The sequence below is a fragment of the Physeter macrocephalus genome, chromosome 8 (genome assembly GCF_002837175.3).
Source record: "Physeter macrocephalus isolate SW-GA chromosome 8, ASM283717v5, whole genome shotgun sequence".
NCBI lineage: Eukaryota > Metazoa > Chordata > Mammalia > Artiodactyla > Physeteridae > Physeter > Physeter macrocephalus.
In genome coordinates, this window is record NC_041221.1 from 123,917,207 (window position 1) to 123,924,945 (window position 7,739).

At 43.5% G+C, this 7,739-nt stretch overlaps 1 protein-coding gene and 1 long non-coding RNA gene across 4 annotated transcripts in view; one reads left to right on the forward strand and one right to left on the reverse strand.

The window, feature by feature from the left end:
- Positions 1 to 7,739, reverse strand: part of MARCHF3 (membrane associated ring-CH-type finger 3) — a 151,281-nt gene that overhangs the window by 109,419 nt on the left and 34,123 nt on the right. The gene's annotated exons all lie outside the window — the stretch shown is intronic.
- LOC129392341 (uncharacterized) overlaps positions 1 to 7,739 on the forward strand; it is a 50,651-nt gene that overhangs the window by 39,975 nt on the left and 2,937 nt on the right. The window contains exon 4 of one of the 2 annotated variants that reach the window (XR_008618112.1): positions 2,253 to 2,662. The exons of the other annotated variant lie outside the window; for it this stretch is intronic. This is a non-coding gene — a long non-coding RNA (uncharacterized lncRNA). Of the gene's footprint in view, positions 1 to 2,252; positions 2,663 to 7,739 lie in introns of those variants that run through there. 2 annotated transcript variants of the gene reach the window in all.

Sequence of the window (7,739 nt, forward strand, 5' to 3'; positions counted from 1 at the left end):
ACAACCTGCCGCATGTCTTCTTGCATTGAGTGTGCTTCTGCAGGGCAACAAATCAGCCTAAAGCAGTGAACAAATCACTCTTCCCAAGACTTCTCTGGCTAGTTGGTGTCCACTGAGGAAGACCAGCTTCTCGGAAGAATGGACCTTCTCCTAATAGGGGGCCCCTACTTTGCCTTGGCCTCTGTCAAACAAGGCTTTACACACTGCCAAATAAATCTGGATCCATTCGGGGATCAGTTACTCCAGCACTTGAGCACCTGGGGCCCTCAGCCCGCTTTCTGGACAGTACAGCCTCTAGGGTTTGATGGAAGAAGCCATGCAAAAGCATAATGGAGAAGATGAGATTTTTTGAGACCTTTAAGCATTAGTTCCTGCTCCAGATCTAAGAATTGTATGTGGAGAAAATTTCCTCGAGTCTTCTTCTCTTTAAATACATTAGTGAAATGGAAGCAGAATATTAATGTATTTTGCAAGGCTTTGGTAATACTGAACACAGTGTTCTCTTCAAACTGAAGGTGTTGTATATGTGTTTAGTTTGGAGCGAGATCTCTGTTTGTGCACGCACAGAACTTCCCTCTCATCACACCAGCGGATTGAGAATTTTCCAACCTTTCTTCTTTGAACAGCAACAAAAGAAAATATCACATCAGATACCTGAGCCAACAGTAACAGAGTACTAAAGTGTGGACAGTATCAAATATTATGTTTGGAGTGAAGCTTAGTTCTTCACAGGCTGCCAGGCATGCTTGTTTTAATTTTACAAGGAGAACACATGACTTGACTACTATGGTATTTAGAATCCCTATACTGGAGTATTCCCAAGGTTTTTTGTGAAATATCCAAGGCTGTTTCCAAAGAGTACTTTCCACTTTTGTTAACACTTTCCTTTCCCTTTAAGTCAACTTGAAAAATTCTGCCTAAGTTTCCGGTTAACTCAGATTTTTCCATACCCATATTTTTCCATAAGGACAAACCAATGATCATGAAACCTGGTACCACTGTCTAAACATCTGTACTTTTCAGGTTTAAAAATTGTGGACCAAGGTCAAATTCATATTTTAGTGCAAATCTCAAAGAAAGAATCTGCTCAATCTCTCCTTTTCTACCCCACTTTTTCAACTCCTAAATATGTAAGAACATATATGTTAAATAGAGGCCAAGTAAGAATGGTTCTCCCAGGGAACAAACAAGGCAGCAAAGGATCATGGGCTCTTCTCTCCTGCAAACAACTGTGGTTGTTTGAACAAAGAATCTAATTATTCCTTAAATTGCTCTCCCATCTCCTCATTCACAGGTTTTTGCTTCTTATGCTGACAGTTAAGGTAACATATGAAGGGGAGGTAAATAAAGATGTGAATTTTCTCTGCATAAGGAGTCAAGGTGTCCATATGTACTTGAGTTAAAGGTTGGATACAATGTGGAATTAGTTTTTTGTTTGGGTTTTGTTTTCAGTCAAGTAAATAATGACAATTTGAACAGGATATATGTATATACCCTTATATTTTTATTGATATATAATTCACATGCTGTACAATTTACCAATTTAAAGTGGGTTTTAGTATATTCATAGAGTAGTGCAACCATCACCATAATCAATTTTAGAGCATTTTTATCACCCCCAAAAGAAATTCCACATCCATCAGCAGTCAATCTCTACTCCTCTCTGCCCCCAGGCCCTGAAATCCACTAACCTACTTTCTGTCTCTATGGATCCGCCTATTGTGAACATTTTATATAAATTGTATAGTACAATATATGGCCTGTGTGTCTTTTTTTTTTCACTTGGCATAATGTTTTCAAGAGATCTATACACATGTCATACACACACACACACACACACACACACACACACACACACACACACACACACACACACGAATATTGTCTGAATGCTCCAAAAGCACCTCAGTGGCACTGTTCTGCTGTTAACTTTCTCACCTTTTTCAGAGACTTCACCTCACATCTGAATTCATTTAGGAAATCGAGCAAGTCCTGTGGTCTCTCATCACAAATGTTCACTTGCCAGTAGCCATCTCCTGGTCCAGTTCCTCTAACACCTCACACTCAGTGTGTACAACACGACCTCAGCATTTTCCCTCTCCAAACACAATATTCCTCTGTGTTTACTTACCTTTGTTAATGAAAAACCTTCTGCCACACTAACTTGAAAACCTAGTCATTTTTCCCTCATTCAAATCTTAACGCATCCATCCCTGTGCTAGACGCTGGTTCTCCCCTTTATACCTCCACAGCTTCTCCTGCCTGCCTGCCTCTGAGCCCTCAGTGACCCTCACTGGCCCAACCTCTGTCACAGTCTCCCTGCTCTGCTCTCTGCCTGCAGTCAGCTGCTCCAGTCTTTCCTGTACCATGGCTGATCCCTAGGCTGAATGAACTGCAATGAATGGCTTCCTTCCTTCCTTCCTTCCTTCCTTTCTTAATTTAATTGAAGTATAGTTGATTTACAATGTTGTGTTAGTTTCTGGTGTACAGCAAAGTGATTCAATTATATATACATATACACATTCTTTTTCATATTCTTTTCCATTATGGTTTATCACAGGATATTGAATATAGATCCCTGTGCTATATCGTAGGACCTTGTTGTTTATCCATTCCATATATAATAGTTTGCATCTGCTAATCCCAAACCCCCAATCCATTCCTCCCCCGCCACCACCCTTGGCAACCACAAGTCTGTTCTCTGTGTCTGTGAGTCTGTTTCTGTTTTGCAGATAAGTTCATTTGTGCCATAGTTTAGATTTCATATATAAGTGATATCATGTGATATTTGTCTTTCTCCTTCTGACTTACTTCACTTAGTATGATAATCTCTAGTTGCATCCATGTTGCTGCAAATGGCATTATTTCATTCTATTTTATGGCTGAGTAGTATTCCATTGTATATATGTACCACATCTTCTTTATCCATCCATCTGTCGATGGACATTTAGGGGTTTCCATGTCTTGGCTATTGTGAATAGTGCTGCTGTGAACATAGGGGTGCATGTATCTTTTTGAATTATTGTTTTGTCTGGGTATATGCCCAGGAGTGGGATTGCTGGATCATATAGTAACTCTGTTTTTAGTTTTTTGAGGAACTTCCATACTGTTCTCCATAGCGGCTGCACCAATTTACATTCCCACCAATAGTATAGGGGGAGCTTCCCTTTCCTCCACACCCTTTCCAGCATTTATTGTTTGTGGACTTTTTAAACCATGGCCTGAAGGCTTTGTCTTGAGGGAAGAGACAGGGAAAGAAGAGCAGGGGAGCTGGTGGTTTTACTCAGACCTATGCCGGGCCTGGGGCGACAGTGAGGCAGGCTGTCCTCTCAGTGCTGGAGAGGAAGCCGGGTGCTTGGCAGCTCTTCCCTAGGCAGCCTGGGCCCCACCTGAAGAGGTTCTGACTTACGTATTTTCAAAGTCTCCAGATGACTCTCATGGGCAGTTCTGGGATCTTACAGACTGTCACAATAGCATGGTGTTAGCAGGACAAGCAAGGGCTCTCGGGTCAGAAGACCTGGGTTACGACCTTGGTCTACCAAAGGTTAACTGTGATACCTGGGGCATGTTAATCTCTACGCTCGATTTTGTCACCTGTAACATGGGCTAAATACACCTTCTCCATGGAACTGTTCTGAGTATGAATGAAATCAGATGAAGTACAAAGTAGAGTGCCTGGCACATAGAAGGTGCTCAGAAAGTCGGGGGGTGGAGTAGGGTTATATGGCTCAGTTCTGAATTGTCCTTGTCACACTGCTAATATGGCTCCATGCCAAGCAAGAACCATTGTTTGTCTCCTACAGAGACCCACATCAGGGTGACTCCTTTGTTGACAGGCAAAATGACAGCTGGCTGAGGGTACCGTGGCCCTTAAGCTAATCCTGACACAGGTGCAGAGCTGAGTCCCAGCATGTTGTGCCCGTTTAGTGTCTCACAGTGCAGGGAGGAGTGGTCATGCCCACAGGGCGGTGTGTGAAGGGACAATGGGTTATAAGTTAGGAGAACTCACTGTGCTCTGTGATGGGAGGAAACTTGCACTGTACACACATGGCTCAGGTTGTTCTTGACACACTATTCCACAGCCAACTAAACACATCATTTTTCTCTCCTCCCGCAGGCTCTTTGTATGGATTAAACTGAGATACAGGGTAGCGATGGGCTCTAAAATACTTCGCGCGCTCGAAGATAATTAACATATTAAAGTAAAAATTATAGGAACAATAGAGCATCTTAAACTTCTTCATACTTAGAAAAAAATATTTTAAAATAGCAGTCTGCATAACTTCCAGTCTTCAGGAAACTACAGATAAGCTAAACAGCAAGTTCCTGAATGGCGAGTACTAATCTTTGGCAGCATTTACAGTGAATAGGAGTAGGGCTTCCCTGGTGGCGCAGTGGTTGAGAGTCCGCCTGCCGATGCAGGGGACATAGGTTCGTGCCCCGGTCCGGGAAGATCCCACATGCCGCGGAGCGGCTGGGCCTGTGAGCCACGGCTGCTGAGCCTGCGCGTCCGGAGCCTGAGCTCCGCCACGCGAGAGGCCACGACAGTGAGAGGCCCGCATACCGCAAAAAAAAAAGCCCCAATCCACCAAAAAAGGAATTTTTATAACCAAGTTTTACAAGTGGACCTATCTTCATTCCTTCTGGAAGTCAGACGATGGGGTGACATACATCTAACTAAACAAATTTTTCCAATAGAAAAAAAAAGGCTGTAAAAATTTTATTTCAAGAGTTACTAAATTGTATAACTTTGTAAATGTGAACTTAGTGCTTTAGTTTACATTTTAAACAATGTTTCTATTAGACTACATCTTTAAATATTCAGTATTCTCTGCCAGTTAAATACTATTGCTATATAAAACCTTAAACTGTACACCATTGGAAATGATTGTTCACCATACTACTTTTTCATTAATGAGGCCATGATCATATTTTACGCTTTCAATTATAGAGATGAATTCTGAACATAAGATTGATAAGTATTCTCTGCCAGTTAAATACTATTGCTATATAAAACCTTAAACTGTAAATAAATAAATAAAATTTTAAAAATTAAAATACGTCGCCAGGTCTCACTAACAAGTCTTAGCCTGGCAAAGCCTTCTTGCGGGGTCGACTGTGCACGCCTTCAATCTCTCGTTCCTGCAGGAGGAGCCCTGGCTTAAGAAAGAGCGCGGGCGGAATCGCAGAGCTGGACGGCACATGCGCCGCCCCGCCGCTCCCACACGCCCCAAAGGGCAGGTGCCTCTGGCTTACCAGGAGAGCTGCTTATTTTTTTTAGCGATGAAGGGACAGACGATCCCTTTTGAAAAGCTGGCCTCAGGGTGGGAGGGAAGGGGTGGGCAAGCGACCTGGCAGGGCCGTGGCACCCCCGTTGCTGTCTGACGACAGGAACTAGCCCTCTGCCCGTGACCAGGCTTTCCTGTGAGTCTGTGAGGCCACAGGCTGGTCACTTCCTCGGCTCGGGATCGAGTATCATAAGCAGACATGGGGCAGCTCAGGACTCTGACTGAGGGCAGGGATCTGAATATGGCAGGGCTTGAATTCTCTCATCTGGATGTCGGCAAGGGCTATGGGAAGTAGCAGCAAGCTCAGAATGCAGACCTCGTGGGGAGCTAACTTTGGACTGGAAGGGCAGTTTACTCGGGGCCCCAAATCCTCCCTCGCTGCCAAGTGACTTATGATGTTGGGGTCCATCCGCTGAGGCTCCTGTGGCCGGGGAGCCAGATCCCTCAGCTTCCTTTCCAACTGTGCCCCCTCGGCCTCCCAGACCCTTCCTTCACCGGCAGCCAGTCAGAAGGAGCACAGGATGCGAGGGGTTCTCTTAGAAGAGGTAGGTCAGATTAAATAAAATGAATACTTGAAAAATTCTAAATAAGTACAATGAGATAGTTGCCTAAGAACCAACATTAGTAAATCCGTCAGGAGTAATATGTAAAGCAAATAAATTTGAGCTGAATCATGTGATGCCTTCTTTTTTTTTTTTTTTTTTTATCTCAAAAGGACTGCTGATCTCTGCCAACATGCCAATGTATAGGACAGGCACTTCCATGAGCAGTTAGGGTCTCTTTGACAAGGAAACTTGGGTTTCTACTAGTAGAAAGAAGATGGTGGAATAAATACAAGCATTTGTCTCCCTGGACGCTAATAAAGTGATACTAAAAGGAGGAAGAGGGACATTAACAGTGGAGCAATTGGGAAAAGAATATCAGGGAAAGGAGAAGGATGTCAACAGATTTCTGGAGGTCAAGGAGAGGATGGCAAAGAGAACAGGGCAGATGACGGTTAATTTTATGTGTCAACTTGGGTAGGCTGTGGCGCCCAGTTGTTTGGGGAAAAAACTAGTCTAGATGTTGCTGTGAAGGTATTTTGTAGATGTGATTAATGTTTATGATCATGTGACTTTTCTGTAAAGGCGATCACCCTCTTCAATGCAGTGGACTGTGGGAGAGAGGGTCCGGCCAATGAGTTGAAGGCTTTAAGAGCAAAAACTGAGGTTTCCCAGAGAAGAAGGAACTCTGCCTCAACACTGTAACATAGAAATCCTGCCCAAGTTTCCAGGCTGCTGGCCAGCCCTATGGATTTGGGACTCAAGACCGCAATATTAGCTCATCTGAATTTCTAGCCTGTTTGCCTGACCTATGGATTTTAGACTTCCCAGTCCCCACAATCATGTGAGTCAATTCCTTAACATAAATGAACCTCTATCTCTATCTCTCTGTCTGTGTATATCTATATCCACCTGGTTCTTTTTCTCTGGAGAACCCTGACTCATACGGAGTGAGAATGTAAGAGCCTAGAACATGTAGGAGAAAACTTTGGTTAAGTGGGAGGGTGAGAGTGAGCCGCCTGGCAATGTACCAGTAAAACCACAGGCTCACTGGGCAGCTGCAACAGAGACTGGGATTTTGAAGGGGGTTGAAAAGCAGAGAGGTTCATTGAAGTCTACCTAACGTACAGGGGGCCCGCAGGCACCCCTCAGTCTTCTCCCCATCCCCAGCCTTAGGTCCATGTGCTGTGGTAGAAACCCAAAATTGACCTGTGGGCAAACTATTAGAGGACTCTTTTATCTCTAAAGAAATTTTAGGACTGCCTGGAAATTGTACTATATGTAAGTTATTAACATTAGGGGAAGCTGAGTGAGGAATATACAGAAACTCTGTATTATTTTTGTAACTTTTCTCTAAGTCTAAAATTAGTTCAAAATAAAGCCTTAAAAAAATGTCTGGAAAGATGTAGGAGGGATAGAGTGTGTGCCAACACTCTAAAGAAAAGCCCTCCCCTCAGGCATTTGGAGCACCACCCCCAAACTCCTGACTAAAACCTAGCCCCTTCTCTGTGTTGGGGCTTGGGGAGGGACATGGCTCTTCAATACAAGCATTTCTGTGCTATTCTATTTTTAACTTATACACGTATCATTTTGATAAAAACTTAAAAGGAGAAAAAGACGTTTCTTTCAGACTTGAATGAGCTGTTTTTTATGTAGGTGACACTCACTGACATCACTAACACATTTCACTGCAGAAGAAAAAAGCCTATAATAATAGGACCAAAGGGAAACAATTTCAAATGCAGACTTAGAGGTTCAAACAGCAGGACAATTAGGAAATTTCTGAACTGTCCTCTTTGTCAGAAAGCAAAGGAAGTTTTTTTTTGCGGTACGCGGGCCTCTCACCATTGTGGCCTCTCCCGCCGCGGAGCACAGGCTCCGGACGCGCAGGCTCAGCGGCCGTGGCTCA